At 50.9% G+C, this 23,595-nt stretch overlaps 1 protein-coding gene across 13 annotated transcripts in view; it reads right to left on the bottom strand.

Moving 5' to 3' along the window:
* Positions 1 to 23,595, bottom strand: part of ADGRB1 (adhesion G protein-coupled receptor B1) — a 698,686-nt gene that overhangs the window by 663,479 nt on the left and 11,612 nt on the right. Inside the window, exon 1 of one of the 13 annotated variants that reach the window (XM_069621726.1) lies at positions 7,036 to 7,157. The exons of the other annotated variants lie outside the window; for them this stretch is intronic. The gene's annotated coding sequence lies outside the window, so the exon portion shown is untranslated. Of the gene's footprint in view, positions 1 to 7,035; positions 7,158 to 23,595 lie in introns of those variants that run through there. 13 annotated transcript variants of the gene reach the window in all.

Below are 23,595 nucleotides of genomic sequence, written 5' to 3'. Positions count from 1 at the left end.
GTCATGGGAAGGCACACTGGCAGACTGAAAAGCCATCATCAAAAGGTTCAACACTGCCAATGTGCTGAGTGAATTCAAATGTATGTACATCTGCAGCTGAAGCAAGGAACCTGTGCAAAATGGAACCAGGCTGCAGAGGGAAATTGGAAAGTCACATTGTGAGCTGACAGACGAAAAGGCAGCATTACATTTTCAACTCCCACATCAAAAATGCTGTTTTCGAAGGAAGAGAAATACACTTATTAAGTGTGCGCCTTGCATGCAAAACTCATAGCCATGAAAGTATTTTTAATTATATGTGACTATGGCCTACTTTCCTGTTAAAATGACTGATGCCTAATGTGTAACTTTCAAAAAGCAGAAATTGTTATTATGGAAGTGAGTGCATTTTGCAGTCTAAAATAATGAGCACATGAAATCGAATTTCCATTGCCAGGGTAATGTGAATACATGTCATGATGGAAAAGGGAACATTGATGGCAAGACGCAATTATGTTAAAATGGAATAGAGAGCTTCATCCATAATGTAAGGGTACCATTCAAACATCAGTTCTGTGCATGGAGAAAAGTTGGGTTTGCCCATGAGACATGTTCCCCTTCCCCAGAGCACTACTCAACTCTTTATCTGAAAGTCAAATCTCCTTGTGATGGACTATGGTTTTATGAGGTTAGCAGATGGCCCCATAGATAAACAGAAGACACTTTAATGGAAGTAAAATCTTTAAAAACTACATGTATTTAAATGTGTTTAATGGTGTGGTCAAGACTTAAATGACATGTTGCAGAGCCTGCCCCATGATGTTCAGAGGGCAGAGGTTACACCATCTGACCAAGAAGATACATCTCTTCTGCAGACCCCTGACTTTGCAAGAGTGATTCATGGTTTTACACCAGGCCAGAGTCAATGATGGAAGCAGATGCCCAGAGATAATGTTCAGTGGCAAAATGAAACCTAATGCACTTGAAGTAAACATATGCACAAGATTAAGAGGGGACAATAGGAGTGTATACAGAACCATACTTCATTGATTCTCAGGAACCATATACAGGAATAGAACAGGTTTCACGGTAATGCTTAGGCCTTTCTGTTGCCACAACTATCACACAAATGTGAATTTTGGAAACCAGTTTACAACCTTAAATGTGTTTCTAGCTACCCATAAAATGTCATGAAGCAGAGATTTTGGGAGGTGTCAACTTAATAAGTTCGATATCTGGTTAGAACATTTCAAATTGATAACTGTTATTCTAGAAGAAAGCAGGAAAAACCCTCCTTCAAACCCACAACCTTGTGACAACACGGACATAGTTCAATAAATATGGCATGCTGAGAAGAACTCAAATATATATTATATATACATATATATATATATATATATATATATATATATATATATATATATATATATATATATATATATATATATATTATAAACCAGGTTACAACCATAGATGTGTTTCTAGCTACCCAGAAAATGTCATGAAGCAGAGATTTTGGGAGGTGTCAACTTAATAAGTTCGATATCTGGTTAGAACATTTCAAATTGATAACTGTTATTCTAGAAGAAAGCAGGAAAAACCCTCCTTCAAACCCACAACCTTGTGACAACACGGACATAGTTCAATAAATATGGCATGCTGAGAAGAACTCAAATATATATATATATATATATATATATATATATATATATATATATATATATTAGAATTCACTATAAACTACGTTTCGCCATGTAGTGACATTGTAAGTGCATAAATTAAAAGGTGGAGAAAAAGTACTTTAAGTGGAAGGACTTGCCCCTCCCAATTTGGCCTTGGCAAACTGATGTGACCAATCAGAGAAGGGGGGCTAGCCCTTGAATAAGGGGATGCAGAATAGTTTACCAATGAAAATGAATAGCCATAGGCTGGCATATGATAATTTAGATATTTCTGTGGGTGTGGTGGAGGATTGATAAGGACACACACAATGGAAGTCAGGGAGATCTGCCCGGGAAATGAATGAGGGGAGCTGCCTATAAATCATCTAGGTGCAACTATTGAAAAATGCTGCAGAGGTAACATTGCCTGGGAGACATCAATTTGAAAAGACTAAAGAGGCTGGGATCTTTGCAAGGAGAGCCAAATAGAGGTATGAATGCTGGTGGCTATCCATGGCTGAAGTGCCTGAACAGATCCCTAGGTTTCCCAAAGAGATCGTCCTAAAATGTGGATGTCTTTCCTGAGCACCAAACCCAGAAATCCAATGTAAGTAGTTTGTCCAACAGAGCCAAGTGTGTTGGGGGATCTGTTTGAGTGAATACCTTCCCTATAATAAGTGTGTGGGGGTATGGAAGTAGCCCCTTCACATATTTTACTAAATAATAATGTAAGTAACTCCTGTATAGTGTTTGAACGTTGGGGGAGAGGTCAGGGGAGTTTGAAACCCCCACTGCCTTTCCTAGCGCTAATTCAAGCTATAGATATTTTGAAAATAATTTAGCATTCCTATTCCTCATTGCCAACTCCAGAACTCCCTGAAAGGAAGGGGTGTCCTTGTCCAAAATGAAATTCCAATAGCTCACCATTCCTCAGAACTTGCCTTTAAGAAGAAGGGTGCTGAATGAAACTGAATATCTGGGTGTGTGTGCTGGGGCTGACACATGTTTGGCATAAAGTAAATAAAGTGAAGTCCTTATTTGAAATGTACACTTGCTATAGAAAGTGAGGGAGTGTTTCCTGAGGGAAGTGAGATTTTGTTTTGCAGAGGGGTGATGAGAAAGGGTTCCAAATATAAATTAAACGTGTATGTTCTAAAAGGTTTATGGTGCAATAGGACGGTCAGTTTTGCTCATGGCGCTGCACCAGTCAACATTTGGTTTACATGTGAGGCAGTTAAAAACCATACCTTAATGCCTTGCTAAGCGTGCATGGAGATAACCAACTAGATTGCTGCATGCGTGAAATGGTTTTCGCAAAATGAAGCGTTTCAATTTTGATTTGTATTAAATCTTTGTTATGGTGCCATGGAGAATGTGGCATCCATGAGAATTTGTGTCAATATTACATTTTCCATAATAACTAATACAAATGTATTCTTTCTATACACCCGCTTGGTTCTTGGCTTAACATTGCTCAAGGGGGAGGGGTTCACTGGTTCTAGATGAGCCATAGACAGGGTTAGATAGAATATTAAGGCCTATTTGTGGTGTTGTTGATTGGGGAGGGGAAGTACTCCTGACGGATTGGAGTTGGAAGCCCGTGACGGAAATGTTCGAGGGAGAAAAGACTGGAGATTATTTTGTGAAAATAACCTGTGGTCTTTTCTCCCCTGAAAATTTCCGACTTGGACCCTGCCCCACCCACACCCTTACCCCCTACTTAACTTGCAGCTGCATACTTTGCTGTGTGCCGTCGACTCGCGGTGTCCCTCCAACGCTTGTTCCCTTTCACTTCCGTGAGCTCTGCTGCGCGGGACACACCAACCCCCGCTCACAATATAGTTGGTCAAACTTTTCGGTCGTTCGGAATTTTCAAACAAAATTCGGCCAAATCTCCCATTCAGGCTTTTTTCCAGGCTTTTTGGGTGATTCCCTCCTGACATTACCAGTGATCCCATAAATATAACTCAAAATGATAGGGGAAAAAGGGCACGTGTCATAGGTTCCCTGGCCTGGCCTTGGAGAGGTCCACGTCTGGCTGTTTCATGGAAAGAGGTTGGTGCTCATGTTTTGGAACACATAAATAACTTTAGTATTGTATGGTGTGCTGCAGAGACTCAGAGCCTGCTGCTGGGCCCGTTGCTGGAATCTAAGGTCTGATCTCATTAATCCTGTAGTGCATTCTATGTTTACTGCAGTGCACATGGTTTCTTTGTTAACAGTCCTGTAATGCATTATGTGTTCACTATACTACTTAAGGTTTGTTGGTTTGCTATTGCACACTTTGAGGAGTCTTTTTGCCTTTCTTTGGGGAATATATTGATGACGTGTAATAACCAAAGTTGAAATATTTTGATATATTTCAGTGCCAGGATGGTTCTGGAGATAGCTCATTTTGTTCAGCATGTGTTGCGGAGATGTATTCATGTCCCAAACTGCAGTACTAAATGCCAGGTACACATGCTCAGCCTTCCCACACTCTGAATGTGATAAACCTGGGCACATGACCTTTTGTGATAGGATCATCGACTGTGCAAGAAAAGAATGAGCCTGCACCCGAAAGTGCAACCAATAAAAACTAACATAGTATCAGTATGGTGCAGGTCTAGAGCCCCATCCGTCCAATGGGAGTTGTGAATACGGTGTCGCCACCACAGATGAAGAGAATGAAGTATTAGTTGAGGGAGGCAATTAGGTAGCCAAATTATAAATTATGCAACCAAAGTGCTGAGGCTCATAGCTCAACTTTGCCAGTGGTCGCCATTTTGATCTTGTTTAAAGGCTGCCTTCTCGCGTTCTAGTTGAATCGTTTAGGCTGTTGCTTGCTTGTTCTTTTCATGGAGGCCATATGATTGGAATGGGTCATTGAGAAGGGAAAGTGACTAAATGTCACATGCCCCTGACAAGCTTATTTTCAGTTTTCAAGTCTGCTTATTTGAGACCAATAACCTTTGGTTTTGTTCTACAATTTCAATTTTTGTTTTATTTTTTATTTGCTTGAAATAGTTAAATAAAAAATCGTTTAGCAAAAGAGAGAGAAATCCATCCTAGTGAGCGTTCATCTTGTTAAGATATCACAGTTATCATCCAGTTCCTGTTGTTCACTGAGGCTACTACATTAGTCCTACATCCCAAACATGTTACCAAGAATGTTACTACTGCAATAGTCAGCACAGTGTTTCCCCTCTCAGCAGTATTGTCCACCAGTCTTCTGCCAAGAGAGAAGGTGTGTTTCCACAATTTTTTCAAAGTTGTATGTTCTTAGTTTGGTTAATGCTGGGCATTGGGTGCAAAGGTGGAAAAGGTTTTCCATAACTCCTGGTTCCCTCCAAAACCTGCAGAGTGGGGTTTCTGAGCTCCGGCCCCATCTTGCCATATCATCTCCATTGTAGGGTACAGGTTATACCTGATCCGCATAAACTGCTTCTGAATATTGATCTGGGAATTTCTTTATGTAGCCTGGAGTATCTCCAAACGGTCTCATTCCATGCGCCAGGTGACAAAACCATTTGAATGTATTTGCTGCCTCACAGGTGGCAATCCAGTCTCTTTTCCACATCTTTTTCTTGACTTTGGATGGATTGGTCAACAGTTCTACAAGAGTTGACCCCAGGTTCTCCAAGTGAAATCCACAAGCCTGGTCCCATGAAGACCCCAGCACTCTGTTATAGAGCGTCCTCCTTGGCTTTTATTAGCGTAAAGATCCTCAGAGGACCAGTCTCTGAGTACTTCCCAAAGAGCGTCAAAGCTTTCCATTCCCCGGCTCTCCAGAGAGATTAGCCCCAGTTCCCTTCTAATAATCTGAATTGGAATCGATTTTGGGAGACCAAGCACACTCTTCCAGAAGCAGCCTTCCAATGAAGGCCATTGTTTTTTCAAAATGGCTAGCAGGGCGTCAGCACCGTAGCTCACCACAGGGGCTACTTTGGCTCTATGGAAATCTATTAGAGGTTGCAGTGAAAAGCCACACAATCTGTGCTTCAGGATTATTGCTTGATTCAACAAGGCATGCGCTTTTTGTTTCAGCATTTGGGCAGTTTTTGTGTGTGTCGAATTTTTGCAGATCTGAAATCCCAAATATTTAAAGGTGTCGACCACTTCAATTTTCTTTGACCCCAATCGCCAGGTGAAGGTTTCGTTCCTCTTCGCACAGGTAACACGACGGCGTGCACCATGCTGGTTCAGTGAAGACGTGTTCATTGTGGGTGTCTGCTGTGTCATCACAGCTCTTCCCTGGGGCTGGGGGTGCTCCAAAGACCACCATTAGAAGGGCACGCTGCCTTTGCGTGTGTTTTGTGGGAAGGGAGCGCACCGAGGCATGCTTAAGGTGCATGCTATCAAGTCACACCTCCACCTGCTGCCCCCAGACAGTAGAGGCACACAGGGGGGACACTCAAGGCTCCCCCGACTGGAGAGTATAGGCATCATTTTGGCGCGGGGGAGTACTCTAGTTTAAACGAGACACCCTCTGTGCTAGGACGTGGTCAGACTGCAAGGGATGTCGTGTTCGCGTGCAGTGACTTTGGTGTCTAGGGCCTGTCTGATTATAAAACGAGGGGCGAATAGTTTGCGTATTCGTTGTCCTGCATTGTGAACATTTACATTTTCAAATATGCGCATATAACGGTACATACGGGTTCTGTGTGCGTGCGTGTGCGTGTTCCAAGGCGAGAGAAGAGGGACACGTGTGTGTGTTTTTTCAATGCGAGGGAAGAGGAATACGTGTGTGAAAAGAGGCTTGTATTGGCTCACGCCTGGAAGAGTACGGACAGATATCTGAAAAGGTACAGGGACGGTACAATCCTGTAGCACTCTCCCCGCCCGAGGTGCCCATAACAAAGGTCAGGCATCGCACACACAGCCTCTCCCGGAAGATTAAAGGGGAAGGCGGGGCTATCGTTTTTCTGATCGCTGCCAACAGGTGCCTTAACCCTTTGAGTTATCTCTCCGTTTAGAAAAGACTTAAGTCCAAGCCCCCCCTGCCAGACTCACGCCCAAGTTATAATTCACAGTTCGCCCAAGAGACAGTGGAAAACCCACAATATGAAGAATCAAGAAAGGTATTTTTTTTTAAGCAAAAGACACGCAAGTGATCATTTGGGAAACAATGTTGATGACAAAATGATAACTACCATTCATGCACAAATGGAGAAGTATTATAGCGATTTAGAAAAACGAAGAGCAGCGAACACGACCGGACGAGTGTGTGTTAAACGCCGCCCGTCATCTAAGCGGCGCTAGAAGTACGTGCGCGCATTCACAATGCGCAAAAAGGGGAACGCCGACACAACCAAATCCCAACTGCGGCCTCTCGCTTGGTGCACGTCTATTTCCAACGCAAACGCCAAAAGAAAAAAAACACACACACACAAAGAGGAAACAAGCGTCAACAAACCCGGGTCCGCGCTCCCGGCAGGTGCAGCCTGGCGGCTCTTCACGAGGGAGGTGATGGCGTGTGTCTGTGAGGACCGACTCCCGGATCTCCTGCGTCGCGCTGATTGGATGAGACGAGCGCCCACCCGAGGCTTCCGGGCCCCCGAGCCGAGGGGAGCACACCCCCCCTGGCGATTGCGGAGCAAGTGCACCCTAGGGATTCGGGGGTCCGCAGAAGAGGGGCACAACCCCCCTCCCCCCTCAGCCCCCTTCCCCGACATACATCCCCGTGATTGCAGCGCAAGCGGAAAGTTCACCCTGAGGGGGCGGGGATCCCTGGAAGAGGGGCACGTATCGCCCCACCCCTCCAAACCCGTGATTAAAGAACAAGTGCACCCTCAGTGTTCGGGGGTCCCCGGAGAGTGGCACATAGCACCCCCCACCCCCTCTCTGGCGCCCCGGACACCAGAGAGGAGCACAACACCCCCACCCACCCCCTCAATCGTTATTACATATTATGAAGTGCACATTCAGGGTGCCCGAGAACCTCGGAGAGGTGTAAAGTCCACCGCACGCCCCCTCTCAGCTGCGACTACAAAGGAAGAGATCGCACAGGGATCCCAGGGTGCCCAAAGAGTAGCCAAGATCACTGCCACTTCCGCATAGGACAGTGCAAGTGCTCATCCGGGGTGCCCAGGACCCCCGGAGAGACGCATAGCACAGCCCCTAACTCTCAGCTTTATCCAGCACCCCAGGGAGAAGCATAGCCCAGCCCCCAACTCTCAGCTGTGCCCAGGACCCTCGGAGAGAAGCATAGCCCAGCCCCCCACTCTCAGCTTTATCCAGCACCCCTGGAGAGAAGCATAGCCCACCCCCCAACTCTCAGCTTTATCCAGCACGCCCAGAGAGAAGCATAGCCCAGCCCCCAACTCTCAGCTTTACCCAGGACCCCCGGAGAGAAGCATAGCCCAGCCCCCAACTCTCAGCTTTATCCAGCACCGCCAGAGAGAAGAATAGCCCAGCCCCCAACTCTCAGCTTTACCCAGGACCCCCAGAGAGAAGCATAGCCCAGCCCCCAACTCTCAACTTTATCTAGCACCCCCGGAGAGAAGCATAGCCCAGCCCCCAACTCTCAGCTTTACCCACGACCCCCGGAGAGAAGCATAGCCCAGCCCCCCACTCTCAGCTTTATCCAGCACCCCCAGAGAGAAGCATAGTCCAGCCCCCAACTCTCAGCTTTATCCAGCACCCCCAGAGAGAAGCATAGCCCAGCCCCCAACTCTCAGCTTTACCCACGACCCCCAGAGAGAAGCATAGCCCAGCCCCCAACTCTCAGCTTTACCCAGGACCCCCAGAGAGAAGCATAGCCCAGCCCCCCACTCTCAGCTTTATCCAGCACCTCTGGAGAGAAGCATAGCCCAGCCCCCAACTCTCAGCTTTACCCAGGACCCCCGGAGAGAAGCATAGCCCAGCCCCCCACTCTCAGCTTTATCCAGCACCTCTGGAGAGAAGCATAGCCCAGCCCCCAACTCTCAGCTTTATCCAGCACCCCCAGAGAGAAGCATAGCACAGCCCCCAACTCTCAGCTTTATCCAGGACCCCCAGAGAGAAGCATAGCCCAGCCCCCAACTCTCAGCTTTACCCAGGACCCCCGGAGAGAAGCATAGCCCAGCCCCCAACTCTCAGCTTTATCCAGCACCGCCAGAGAGAAGAATAGCCCAGCCCCCAACTCTCAGCTTTACCCAGGACCCCCAGAGAGAAGCATAGCCCAGCCCCCAACTCTCAACTTTATCTAGCACCCCCGGAGAGAAGCATAGCCCAGCCCCCAACTCTCAGCTTTACCCACGACCCCCGGAGAGAAGCATAGCCCAGCCCCCCACTCTCAGCTTTATCCAGCACCGCCAGAGAGAAGCATAGTCCAGCCCCCAACTCTCAGCTTTATCCAGCACCCCCAGAGAGAAGCATAGCCCAGCCCCTAACTCTCAGCTTTACCCAGGACCCCCAGAGAGAAGCATAGCCCAGCCCCCAACTCTCAGCTTTACCCAGGACCCCCAGAGAGAAGCATAGCCCAGCCCCCCACTCTCAGCTTTATCCAGCACCTCTGGAGAGGAGCATAGCCCAGCCCCCAACTCTCAGCTTTACCCAGGACCCCCGGAGAGAAGCATAGCCCAGCCCCCCACTCTCAGCTTTATCCAGCACCTCTGGAGAGAAGCATAGCCCAGCCCCCAACTCTCAGCTTTATCCAGCACCCCCAGAGAGAAGCATAGCACAGCCCCCAACTCTCAGCTTTATCCAGGACCCCCGGAGAGAAGCATAGCCCAGCCCCCAACTCTCAGCTTTGACCAGGAACCCCGGAGAGAAGCATAGCCCAGCCCCCAACTCTCAGCTTTGACCAGGACCCCCGGAGAAGCATAGCCCAGCCCCCAACTCTCAGCTGTGCCCAGGACCCCCGGAGAGAAACATATCCAAGCCCCCAACTTTTAGCTGTGCCCCGCCCCCAACTCTCATCTTTAACCAGAACCCTTGGTGAGAAGCATAGCCCAGCCCCCAACTCTCAGCTGTGCCCAGGACCCCCGGAGAGAAGCATAGCCCAGCCCCCAACTCTCAGCTGTGCCCAGCCCCCAACTCTCAGCTTTGACCAGGACCCCCGGAGAGAAGCATAGCCCAGCGCCCAACTCTCAGCTGTGCCCAGAACCCCCGGAGAGAAGCATAGCTAAGCCCCCAACTTTCAGCTGTGCCCAGGACCCCCGGAGTGAAGCATAGCCCATGCCCCCAACTCTCAGCTGTGCCCAGCCCCCAACTCTCAGCTTTGACCAGGACCCCCAGATAGAAGCATAGCCCAGCCCCCAACTCTCAGCTGTGCCCAGCCCCCAACTCTCAGCTTTGACCAGGACCCCCAGAGAGAAGCATAGCCAAGCCCCCAACTCTCCGCTGTGCCCAGGACCCCCGGAGAGAAACATAGCCAAGACCCCAATTTTTAGCTGTTCCCCGCCCCCAACTCTCATCTTTAACCAGAACCCTTGGTGAGAAGCATAGCCCAGCCCCAACTCTCAGCTGTGCCCAGGACCCCCGGAGAGAAGCATAGCCCAGCCCCCAACTCTCAGCTGTGCCCAGCCCCCAACTCTCAGCTTTGACCAGGACCCCCAGAGAAAAGCATAGCCCAGCCCCCAACTCTCAGCTGTGCCCAGGAGCCCCGGAGAGAAGCATAGCCCAGCCCCCAACACTCAGCTGTGATAACAAATGCACACTCAGTATATCCAGAACCCTCAGAGGAGTGCAGCCCACTGCACCCCCCACACTCCCAACTGTGATTACAAGCACACACTCAGTATATCCAGAACCCTCAGAGGAGTGCAGCCCACTGCACCCCCACACTCCCAACTGTGATTACAAGCACACACTCAGTATATCCAGAACCCCCGTGAGTAGCACAGCCCAAGGAACACCCACACTCTCAAACCTGATTACAAGTGTGCACCCAGTATATCCAGAACCCCAGAGAGGAGAACATCCCACTGCACCCGCTACACTCCCAACCGTGATTACAAGTGCACACTCAGTATATCCAGAACCCCCAGAGGAGCAGAGCCCGCTGCACCCCCCACACTCCCAACCGTGATTACAAGTGTGCACCCAGTAAATCCAGAACCCCCATAGAGTAGCACTGCCCAAGCCCCCCCCCCACACTCCCAACCGGGATTGTAAGTGCACACCCTGTATATCAAGAACCCCCAGAGGATCACATTCCAATGCACCCCGACACTCCCAACTGTGATAATAAGTGCACACTCATTATATGCAGAACCCCTAGAGGAGCGCAGCCACTCCACCCCCACACCCCCAACGGGCATTAAAAGTGTGCACCCAGTATATCCATAACCCCCAAAAAGGAGAACAGCCCAATGAACCCCTACACTCCCAGCTGTGATTAAAGCACACACACTTAGTACATCCAGAACCCCCGTGAGTAGCACAGCCCAATGCACCCCCACACTCCTAACCATGATTACAAGTGTGCACCCAGTATATCCAGAACCCCAGAGAGGAGAACATCCCACTGCACCCACTACACTCCTAACCGTGATTTCAAGTGCACACTCAGTATATCCAGAACCCCCAGAGGAGCACAACCCACTGCACACCCACAATCCCAACTGTGATTACAAGTGTGCACCCAGTAAATCCAGAACCCCCAGAGGAGCACTGCCAAGCCCCCCCACACTCCCAACCGGGATTACAAGTGCACACCCTGTATATCAAGAACCCCCAGAGGATCACAGCCCACAGCACCCCACACTCCCAATAGTGATTACAAGTGCACACTCAGTATATGAAGAACCCCCAAAGAGGAGAACAGCCCAATGCACCCCGACACTCCCAACCGTGATAACAAGTGCACACTCATTATATCCAGAAACCCAAGAGGCGCACAGCCCACAGCACCTCACACTTTGAACCGTGATTACAAGCACACACTCAGTATATGCAGAACCCCCAAAGAGGAGAACAGCCACTCCGCCCCCACACTCCCAGCCGTCATTACAAGTGTGCACCCAGTATATCCAGAAACACCAGAGAGGAGAACAGCCCAATGCATCCCCACACTCCTAACCGTGATTAAAAATACACACCCTGTATATCCAGAACCCCTAGAGAGGAACGCAGATCACTGCCCCTTCCACCTAGAACAGAGCAAGTGGTCACCTGGAGTGCCCAAGAACCCCAGAGAGAAGTGCAACCCATCCCCCAACTCTCAGCTTGATTACAAGTGCACACACAGTATATCCAGAACCCCAAGAGGAGAACAGCTCACTGCACCCCCAACACTCCCAACCATGATTACAAGTGCACACCCAGTATATCCAGAACCCCCAGAGGAGAACAGCTCACTGCACCCACTACACTCCCAACCGTGATTACAAGTGCACACTCAGTATATCCAGAACCCCCAGAGGAGCACAACCCACTGCACACCCACAATCCCCACCGTGATTACGAGTGTGCACCCAGTAAAACCAGAACCCCCATAGAGTAGCACTGCCAAGCCCCCCCACACTCCCAACCGGGATTGCAAGTGCACACCCTGTATATCAAGAACCCCCAGAGGATCACAGCCCCAGCACCCCCACACTCCCAACCATGATTAGAAATGCACACACGCTCAGTACATCCAGAACCCCCAGAGAGGAGCACAGCCCATTGCAGCCCCCCATTCCGTACCGTGATTACAAGTGCATACCCAGTATGTCCTGCACCCCCAGAGAGGAGAAAAGACCACTGCACCCCTCAAACTCTCAACCATGATTACAAGTGCACATCAAGTATGTTAAGAACCACCAGAGAGGAGTACAGTCCACTGCACTCACCACTGTCCCAACCCTCACAATCCCTAACATGATTACAAGTGCACACACAGTATGTCCAGAACCCCCCGATAGGAGCACAGCCGACTGCACCGCCACACTCCCAACTGTGATTACAAGTGCACACTCACTATGTCCAGAACTCCCAGAGAGGAGCACAACCCACTGCACCCCCCACCAAATCCAACTGTGATTACAAGTGCACACCCAGTATATCCAGAACCCCCAGAGGAGAACAGTCCACTGCACCCCCACACCCCAACCATGATTATAGGTGCACACAAAGTATGTCCAGAACCCCCAGAGAGGAGCACAGCCGACTGCACCCCCCACACTCCCAACTATGATTACAAGTGCACACTCACTATGTCCAGAACTCCCAGAGAGGAGCACAGCCCACTGCACCCCCACACTCCCAACCGTGACTACAAGTGCACACTCAGTATATGCAGAACCCCCGAGAGGAGCACAGCCCACTGCACCCACCACACTCCCAACCATGTGTACAAGTGCACATCAAGTATGTTAAGAACCACCTGAGAGGAGCACAGTCCACTTCACCGCCCACAGTTCCAACGGCGATTACAAATGCAGACTTAGTATGTCCAGAACCTCCAGAGGGGGGCACAGCTCACTGCACCGCCCACACTGCGAACCATGATTACAAGTGCACACTCTCTATGTCCAGAACTCCCAGAGAGGAGCACAACCCACTGCACCCTGCCCCCCACATTCAACTGTGATTACAAGTGCACACCCAGTGTATCTAGAACCCCTGGAGGAGCACAGCCGACTGCACCCCACACTCCCAGCCATGATTACAAGAACACACCCAGTATATCCAGAACCCCCAGAGGAGCACAGCCCACTGCAGCCCCTACACTGCCAATCGTGATTACAAGTGCACACACAGTATATCCAGAATCCCCAGAGGAGCACAGCCCACTGCCACTGCACCCCCTACACTGCCAATCGTGATTACAAGTGCACACCCAATATATCCAGAACCCCAAGAGGAGCACAGCCCACTGCACCCCCCTCCCCCACACTCCCAACAGTGATTACAAGTGCACACTCAATACATGCCAGACCCCCAGAGAGGAGCACAGCCCACTGCACCCCCCACACTCCCAACCATGATTACAAGTTCACATCCAGTATATCCACAACCTCCAGAGAGGAGCACAGCCCACTGCACCCCCCTCACCCCACACTCCCAACAGTGATTACAAGTGCACACTCAATATATGCCGAACCCCCAGAGAGGAGCACAGCCCACTGCACCCCCCACACTCCCAACCATGATTACAAGTTCACATCCAGTATATCCACAACCTCCCGAGAGGAGCAAAGCCCACTGCACCCCCACATTCCCAATCGTGATTACAAGTTCACACCCAGTATGTCCAGAACCCCCATAGAGTAGTACAGCTCTCTGCACCCCTCACACTCTGAACCGTGATTACCAGTGCACACACAGCATATACAGAACCCCCAGAGAGGAGTTCAACCCACTGCACACCCCACACTCCCAAACGGGATTATAAGTGTACACCCAATATATCCAGAACCCCCAGAGAGGAGTGCAGCCCATTGCACAACCCACACTCCCAACCGTGAGTACAAGTGCAGACTCAGTATATCCAGAACCCCCAGAGAGGAGCACAGCCCATTGCACCCCCACACTCCCAACCATGAATACAAGTGCACGCATGCTCAGTACATCCAGAACCCCCAGAGAGCACACCAAGTATATGCAGAAACCCAAAAAAGAGGCGCAAAACCCACTGCTCCCCCCCACACTCCCAACCGTGATTACAAGTGCACACACAGTATATCCAGAACCCCCAGAGAGGAACCCAGCCCGCTGCTCCCCCCGCCCCCACACTCCCAACCATGATTACAAGTGTGCAACCATTATATCCAGAACCCCAGAGAGGAGCACAGCCCAATGCATCCCCTACACTCCCAACTGTGATTACAAGGGCACACCCAGTATGTCCAGAACCCCCAGAGAGGAATGCAGGCCACTGCTCCCCCCACACTGCCAGTCGTGATTACAAGTGCACACTCAGTATATCCAGAACCCACATTTAGGAGCACAGCCCGCTGCACCCCCCACACTCCCAACCATGTGTACAAGTGCAGACTCAGTATGTCCAGAACTCCCAGAGGAGCACAGCCCATGCACCTCCACACTCCCAACCATGATTACAAGTGCACACCCAGTATATCCAGAACCCCCAGACGGGTGCACAGCCCACTGCACCCCCCACACTCCTAACTGGGTTTACAAGTACACACCCAGTTTATCCAGAACCCCCAGAGAGGAGCACAGCCCAATGCACCCCCACACTAAGAAGCATGATTAAAAGTGCACAACCAGTATGTCCAGAACACCCAGAGAGCAACAAAACCCACTGCACCCCCCCCCACACTCCCAACCGTGATTACAAGTGCGCACCTAGTATGTTCAGAACCCTCAGCGAGGAGCACAGCCCACTGCACCCACACACTCCAACTGTGATTACAAGTGCATGCTCAGTATGTTTTTTTTAAGTAGTACCACAACTTTTTTCAGAGGGCACCTTGATATGCAATTTTCGGGGGATGCCACCTTCAATTAGTACGTTAATGAGTGTCCCCACTATTTTTTCGGACTTGAACCCTGGCCCAGAACCCCCAGAGGAGCACAGCTCACTCCACCCCACACTAAATCACTGGTAAATCACTGTGGTGCCAGAGGCACCTGTGCATATATGCACAGGTGCCGTCAGCCACGCCGCTCAAGTGAATATAGAGGAAGGATGCACAGCCAGAGAGGGCATACTGCATGGGACCCAGGGAGGCCGGGGCACCACAGCAACAATGAGCCCTCTGCGCCCCAAGATGCTGCATGGGTCCCAGGGAGGCCAAGGCACCACAGCAACAACACACCCTCTGCGCCCCAAGATGCTGCATGGGTCCCAGGGAGGCCGGGGCACCACAGCAAGAATACACCCTCTGCGCCCCAAGATGCTGCATGGGACCCAGGGAGGCCGGGACACCACAGCAACAATGCACCCTCTGCGACTCCAAGATGCTGCATGGTTCCCAGGGAGGCCGGGGCACCACAGCAACAATGCACCCTCTACCCCCCAAGATGCTGCATGGGACCCAGGGAGGCCGGGGCACCACAGCAACAATGAACCCTCTGCTCCCCAGGGTGCTGCATGGGGCCTGTGGCCCAGGGGTGTAGAGACAGGTGCCTTAGGTGACGCGGGTTCTGGGGGGGGTCAGCACTCTTCAGTGGATCACTGTGATCCGCAACTGTGATTGCAGATGTTAATGCTCCATGGTGTGTGCTGAGGACACAGGGGTTATGGAAAGATCGATGAGCAACACAGAACTTTGCACCCCAATTGTGGGTTCATAAAAAAACATAAAGGGGTGCTGCTGGGATACGGGGCATACCCCCTTATACCAGAAATATCTTGAGTACATTGTGGGCCTGATTCATGGAATTCTTTGCACGGTTCAAAGTGACTTTGCACTGCTGAAAAGTGACTTTGCACTGCCCACACAAACCCTGATTCGTGGAACTGTGTATTTTTCTATGCAGTCTGTGCAAAGTTCATCTTGTACTGCAGAAATGATTTTGTTCTGACTTTGCACTGCAAAATTACACTTTGCACAGTTCCATGAATCAGTTGTCGACAGTGCAAAGTCTCTTTTCAGTAGTGAAAAGTCACTGTGAACGTGCAAAACATTCCATGAACCGGGCCCGTATTGTATTAATTTACGAGTGCACCGTACAATGATTGTACCTCTGAGTGAAGCAGCATTTCTCGGTGCCTCTGTACCCCTCGCCCCAGATTCCTCAGCTGTGAAGCAGAACGTTAATGCGAGGCTGACGTCTAAGCAGTGTCCCCAAGGCTCAGCTAATAAGTGGGCCAGAAGCCCAAGCTTTGATTGGTGAAACTCTAGCCTGGGTCCTCCAATCCCGGTGGCAATGTCCCTTCCAGCTCATTCCTGCTTCTTTCCACTGGTTGAAACACTCTGATCAGACTTCACGTTCCACTCATATTTATGGCCACACCCTCAAGCACCTCCCACTGCTTGAGCTGAGTGTTGCTAGCCTGCCACTCCTGTCTGCCCGGGTTCTGACTCAGCTGTAGCAAATAATGGACGTGCAGAACACATGGAATTTTTTTTTTCCTTTTACTCAATTTTCCCACTAATATATGCTAGGAGAGACCCCCCACAGCCACCTCTCATCCTCAACCCAACCCCCATTTATATTTTTGCTGAAATGCAATTAAAAAAAAATGATGTTATGGGATTCACAGTACTATGATTCCATGTTTTGGTATGCCCCGAATCACCAGGCCTGCTGCGGAATAGTGCACGTGTTTCGAAGGAGTCCAACTGGCTGCTTTACAGCAGCTTTCCTGGCCTGGATTCACTTGTATAGGGTTCATGATAATGATGTTTTATTTATATAGAGCTGACGCTTTAACGCTTTCGAAAGAACATATATACCTACAATATTACCCAACCGGAGTTGGTACCGATGTATTCACCTTGGAAGGATGAAAGGCTGAGTTAGCCTTGCCAGGATTCTAGCCCGAAACCTGAAGAGCAGACACAGTATATAGCAGCAAGCGCTCAACTCGCTGAGCTATCTTACTGGCATGGTGATATAAGGCAGCCCCTAGACCGCTTCTGCGCGGCCCACAATGCAGGGTCCGCACCACCACGCAGAGGTAAACTCTACTCACCCAACTGTCAAAATATGCTATGCCCAAAGTCATCCTATCGGTCTCTGCTTATACGGAAGTATGTGTGATTGACCCGGAAGTCGATATGCATTCCAATATATACTGGATACACCTATGCCTCCTCTCTAGGTTCAGCATATCAGACAGCCTCTGTGACCGTCGTCTCCGCTCACCTTTAAAATGGTCACTCATGTTCCTGCCGTTTTGATGCAACTGTTGAACTCTGCAGATGTGAAATTCTCTTTACAGCCTGTGCGAGACTGGGCATAAGCCCATACCTTCCTGTTTTCCTGTACCTTTCGATGCAATGGCAAACCCTGGATTTCTTGACTTGTCCTACTCATTGGGCCTCATTACACGGAAGGCGGTAACCATGGTGCTATTAGCGCCATAGTTGCCACAGTATTTTACCGAGTCCGCCATGGTGAATGGTGGAATTACCGCTCCATTCCAAGGTGTGCGTGGGCGGTAATTCCCCATTCACCATGGCACTTCCCCATTTCCATTTTTGCCCCCATAGGGCTCAATGGGAATGGGGAAGGCGGTAATTACGGTACCACAAATTGCGGTACCATAATTACCTCCAAGGTCCCTTTGCGGGTCCCGTCCTTAACGGCTGGTAAAACCAGCCATTAAGGTAAGGACCCGCGAAGGGACCTCATAGTAAGGTGGTACCTCTCTCCTGTACCCTTAGCGGTACCGGTAATCCCTTACCGCCATCCGTGTAATGAGCCCCATTATATCAGTTTCCTGGTGAATGATTTGTATTATAAGTTATAGCAGAAACACACCATTTAAGGTGGAGTGACCTCAGCAACTTGGCAATGCCGCTGAAGAATGCATGACATCCTGTACTCCTTGCTTTACAGAGCTATGGAAACACTGAGCTTGTGAAACTGGTGTAACATTAAGTGGCTGTACTTTCTGCATCCTCCTCATCAATCCCAAAAACTCGCCAGTGACAAGAAAGATCGTCGTATCTCAGTACTTTATATGCATTTACACTTGAGGTGAGAAAGAATGACACCTCATTAACACCCTGTTTTATTTATTTATTTATTGCATTTGTTATACGCCCAAACCCAGGGGTATCACAGCGTATTGTTCTACTTCAATAAAAAATAGTAAGCCGTCATGACCCATGTGTTATACAGATTGGGCAAGGCCGCACTGACATGGTACTGCAGGAATTGTCGCCTCCAGAGACAGGAAGTTGCAAACGTCAAAGCTGTATTAATGAAGGCTGCATTAGAACTATAGTTGGAAAAGACTTTGTATGGTGTGATGTTTCCCGTCAAATAGTTCACAACCAGTCCCTTCTTTGGACTGAAACTGGATGAATCTTCTTAACTAGAACTCTCTGGGGCCTGAGACGTCTGCACACTTGCTTTGGACAGATTGGGACTCATTACACGGAAGGCGGTGATCCAGGGTGCTATTAGCACCCTGGACCATGCCGGTAAATTACCGGCACCGCCTTGGCGGAAAGGGGATTTACCGCCCCATTCCAAGGTTGGTGGGGCGGTAAATCCCCCTTCCGCCATTGCCCTTCCCCATTCCCATTTCTGCCCCATAGGGCTCTATGGGAATGGGGAAGGCGCTAATTGCGGTGCCGTAATTAGCTCCGAGGTCCCTTAGCGGGTTGGTTTTTAACGCCTGCAAAAAGCAGGCGTTAAAGCACCAACCCGCTAAGGGACCTCGTAGTAAGGCGGTAATGGTTAAAGGTCACCGTTACCATTAACGGTGGCCGTTAACCATTACCGCCTTCCGTGTAATGAGGCCCTATGTGTCATCTTGCGGTACCCCTTGAAGTGCCGTGCATTAGAATCCTCTTCACAGTTGGTGCAATTTCTTTCTTCTTGTGAAGACCTTGATTACGACCTATTGACTGAGGTCTTGCTGAATAACTACAGCGCCCTGGAAAGTCAGTGCACAGTCAAAAGTGAACGCCTGGCTGTTCCAGTGACTGTCATCATTTAAACTTGCGAGACTCCAGGCCAGTGGTCTACAAACTGGGGGGCTGATCCCCCTAGGCAGAGGCCTCAAGGATGTCCTTGTGGGGAGGGGGGGACGCTTTGAAAAGGGATTAAGATGACTGTTATTAATGCAAAAAAGGATTGCAGTGACTGTTTTTAATAGAATGGTAAGCAGTAGAAAATCTGAGTCGGGTACTCCCCTGGACATCCATTTGGTCCCTCGGCGGAGGGGGTCGGGGGGCTAAGTGGGAGGGGGCCCAAGAAACAATATTGTTACTCAAGGCTGCGTGTATGGCTTCCTTCTGAGAGACTAATCTGATGAAGAGACGTTCCTGGTATTAGATCGGCTGTGCAAGGCAGGCTGGGAAATAGTGTTGTGATTGTGCTTTGTGTGTGACACGTTTTGCTGGTTGTGGTGCTAACATACAGTCGGGTAGTGGCCTTTGAGCCAGCATCTCATAGGCTGAGTAGTGTGGGCTCCCTTTGCTCCCTCCACCTGACCCCTACCTAAGTGATAACATAGCAGACCAGTTTTGTTGTGGAAAAATTATAGGCCGTAGGCATTCTTTATTTTCTTACAGAAAATACTAAACAAAAAACAGTAACACCATCATTAGCTTTTGGGCACCTTGTGTCCAGTTTTGGAGTTGCCCAAGGCTCCTCCCGAGGCTTTGTTACCGTTGGGCCTCCGTTCCTGGGCACATGCCGCCTACGACTTGTTTGGACCGTGTGCCGGAAAAAGTACTCAGCGTTCTGGCTCCTGCCTGTTTCCTCCTTCGTCCTTTATCTTTGTAGGGTGGGTTGGGTGGTAAAAAGTTCCTTCCTTCCCCTTATCCAGGTCCTAGGGGCTTGCCCGAGACAGGTGAGCTCCTTACCTGGTTTGTTCTGTTTCTCCTTTCCTGGGTTACTTATACCCCTGAGCCCTTTTGTTCTACTCATGGGGGCCGGGCTTCCCCCAGCCTCCTGCTGATTACTTCTCGCACCTTTCCCAGGTGCCATTTCCTGCATTTCCTGCTCCTTTTGTGTTTAGGGGCGCCACTGGGACACCCCTCCCTCCTGCTTCCGCGCCGTTTCCCCCCCACCCTGTGCCTAAACTCCAGACCCTCTATCGTCCCGTATTTCATATGGTCCGGGGCCTGGGGCATCTTTGTTGGGACAAAGACATCCAGCTATGAATGCAGGCCCAGGGTTGATAGTGCAGCGAGTTTACTGCCGAGTCCGCGGACCACCGCACACTTAGTACGATCTGGTTGGGTCGGGTGTATGTGCATTTACTTGCGCAGAGCCCAAAGGGTGGGGACGGGCGGGAGGCGGGCACGCAGTCCCCTCGGTAGGGCAGCGAGTCCCCCTTCTGTTCGAATGTCTGGCAGAGACTGATCTTTAAAATCAGCAACCCCCTTCATTTGCCGTGGCATGGGGCATGCGGAACGACGTGCAGCCTGCACTGGGCGCTGTGTACCTGGCAATTCCCCCGCCTTACTGAGAGCCTGCACAGCCCACGAGCGGAGACACTGAGGGGGCCGATAACCATGCGGATGGCGCCCCCTGCCGCAACTCGGCCGCACTGCCGCTCCGATCGCCCAACTACTCTAACAGCAGATGATGCCTTCAACCACAGCCGGGCGCGTTTTGAGAAGAAAAAAAAAAAGAGAAAACGTCTTCATTCGGCGCACGCTTTCTTCAGCCGTTCACAGTTCTAGAAACCCGGCTCACAGAGGACAGGATGTTTTGCTTCCTTGGTAGCTTATATAACTATCGCCCTAAAGCCAGTTCAAATAACTGCACGTCAACGGGAGAAGGGGGCGGGGCGGAAGGCGTGAAGAAGTGGTGGGGCAGGCGAGAAGGCTTGGCCACTTGCAAAGCTCCTTATGCCACGAGAGTGCCGCTTCAAAGCACTAAGGCAACAGGAGAGCGGTAAACCAACAGAAATCCCGAAACCACCAGCCTTGAAACAGAGAACTGCAAGTGGGGGTGTGTTGAGGGGGGGGGGGGCAGGAAACACGCATTATCCTGCAACCGCCCTCTCGTGCACGTAAGACTTGCCCCCTCACTCTACACCTCAGAATGGATCTCGAGGCTCTACTTTTCAGATAACATCTCGCGAATCACTGAGCGCTCCATTCAACCCTAATGCTCCCCTTCGCCCCAGCCCCTCCACTATGCACCCCTGTTCCCCGGCTACCTCCTTACCCTTAGTGCTAAACCAGTGGGTGTGTCTCCCATGCACAGCGCCACTTTGCTTCACAATTGGCGTTTTATAAACCGCATATATATATGCACTGAATAATGTTAGACTAGCGCTTCATGTTGCGCTGTGCGGCTTCTAAGCGCTGAGCGGGACAGCAGGAAAGTAATGCGGGGCATCATTTCCCGTCCTTCGCAGCACTTGATGCCTGCCTGGCAGTACTTGGAAGCGCCGAGGGGTGCTGCAAAGGGTTAAGGGGAAAGGGGATGCTATGGTAATGCGGTCCTGGCTCTCAGCTAGTGGATCTAGCAGGACCGTCCTTTCCCGGGGTCGGGATTCCGCGCTGCTGCTGAAGCGGGATGGGCGCATTCCCTGAAAGCAATCTATAACAATTCGCAATTATATAGCGCTACGAACCCTCGGGCATCTGAGCGCTGACCTATACAGAATGCATATTCTTGCCAGACCCTGCGCTATGCACACAAGTGCTTCTTTGCACGATGAAAACCTGATTTGTTTGGCAACCATTTTACCATCCAATATTCTTATGTTTTTGTAAGCAGGGGCCTGTGATTCTGCCTGGGTAAGTTCAGGAATGCACGGACCGTCCTCCGCTAGCCTAATCGCATTCTGAAGTTGGTAAAATGTAAGAGCGCGCGTGTGCCGTAAAAATGCGACTTATTTATCACAGCGGCGCAGTGCCCACTGTTGTCGAAAGCCGCATCTCTCAAGGTGAAGGGCGGTATGTTTCTGAGACTATTTATGGCGGTTGGGAGTCGGGGGGGGGGGGGGAGGATGCAGACCGGTGCTTTCAATCCCATGCTGCGGCTTATTCGGGGAAGTAGGGGCTGCCCCCTGCCTAACGAGCGCCGTCAAGCCAGCCCGAGGGAGAAGCTGGGATTTGCAATTCTCCAAGGACCATATATTTCCAATTGCGGCGCAGATATTTCAATTTGAGGAGATTTACCGAGGGGTGAGTGGACAGGAGCTGGGGGAGGGGAGGTAGGGGCGTCCGGGAGGCCGTGGCTACCACTGACCCCCTGAATAACTGATGCCAGGGCTGACTGGACAGACAGTCTGCTTCCTTGGCTTGTGTAGGGGGGGAGTGGGGGTGGTGGCAATGGGGGCCATGTAGCCTGGCGCAAGGCTCTTCGCTTACTGCCGACTGCAGGGAAGCAGGTGCAGGCAGAACACAGGGCTTTGTGTGTCTGCCGTGGGACTGTTAATTCACCCGAAGCGAAAGGGTCGTAAATAACCGGGGGTTTAATGTCCACCAGGAACCGCCGGCCTGATTTATTTCAGCACCTCGCCCCCCCCCCGACCCCCGTTCTAGGGTTCCACTCGACTGCCCTTCAGTACAGTATGCAAATGCTCACCCCGGCTACGCAACACACCACAACACAACCTGGCGCTGTGCCCACCTCTCGTGAGCAGGCCGAGCAAGATTCGCTCACTATTTCATCCATCCAAGTTGAAATGCGTGCCAATGAGTTTGGTAGTTGCAGTGCCTGGGGGATTCAGGTTGTGACTGGCATTATCTGTATAACTGGTGCTGTCAATCAATTAGGTGAAAGCACGCATGCATATCACGCATTTCATGTGAAGTGTCACTGTCTCGGCCACAGAATGGGTTTGATTTAAACGAGACACCGGTGTTACCGGGTAGGGGGGAGGGGGTGCACTCTAAAAAGCTCTGCTCTAGAAGGCACTGGAAGTTTCTCTTTGAGCGAAATCGCCATGTTCCGCGCTGTTTGCTGCAGAGAGCGAAGGCATATGGCAGAAGTGCGCGTGTGTCGGAGACCGGGGTACGGTTCAGGGATGGCCTCCCCTGCGGTCCCTGGGGGGTCCTTCTGTCTGGGTGGCATACAGGCCCCGCCCCGGGGCACCGCCTCCCAGGGAAAGCAGCAGTCGAACGATTTGAAGTCGCAAGATGGGCACGAGGCTTGCACTGAGGGTGGCAGAGGGAGGGGAGACAGGGATGGGGCGAGGACGCCCGTGGGCTGGAGGTAGGGGGACGGTGGAGGGGGCGCGGCGGCGCACACGCGTTGACAAGTCCCGGGTGTTACTCATGGGGGTTAGACGAACTCGCAATGGATGGGGGATGTGCGTGGAGGGTGGGGGTGACAAGTGAAAGGCGGCCATCAAACGGGGTGCAGAGGACCGGACCATACTCACCGGCAGGTGAATGACCAAGGTGGAGTGGGCGTGGGGGGGCAATGAGCTATTAGTGTGGCGATGATGACCGGCAATAACACGGGGGTGGGGGGGGGGGGCGGGTGAACTAGTCGTAGATGGGGG

The sequence above is a fragment of the Ambystoma mexicanum genome, chromosome 5q, assembly GCF_040938575.1.
Source record: "Ambystoma mexicanum isolate Mex_15411 chromosome 5q, UKY_AmexF1_1, whole genome shotgun sequence".
NCBI lineage: Eukaryota > Metazoa > Chordata > Amphibia > Caudata > Ambystomatidae > Ambystoma > Ambystoma mexicanum.
The sequence above is the reverse complement of the archived record's forward strand: the minus strand, read 5'-3'. Positions and strand labels throughout refer to the sequence as shown.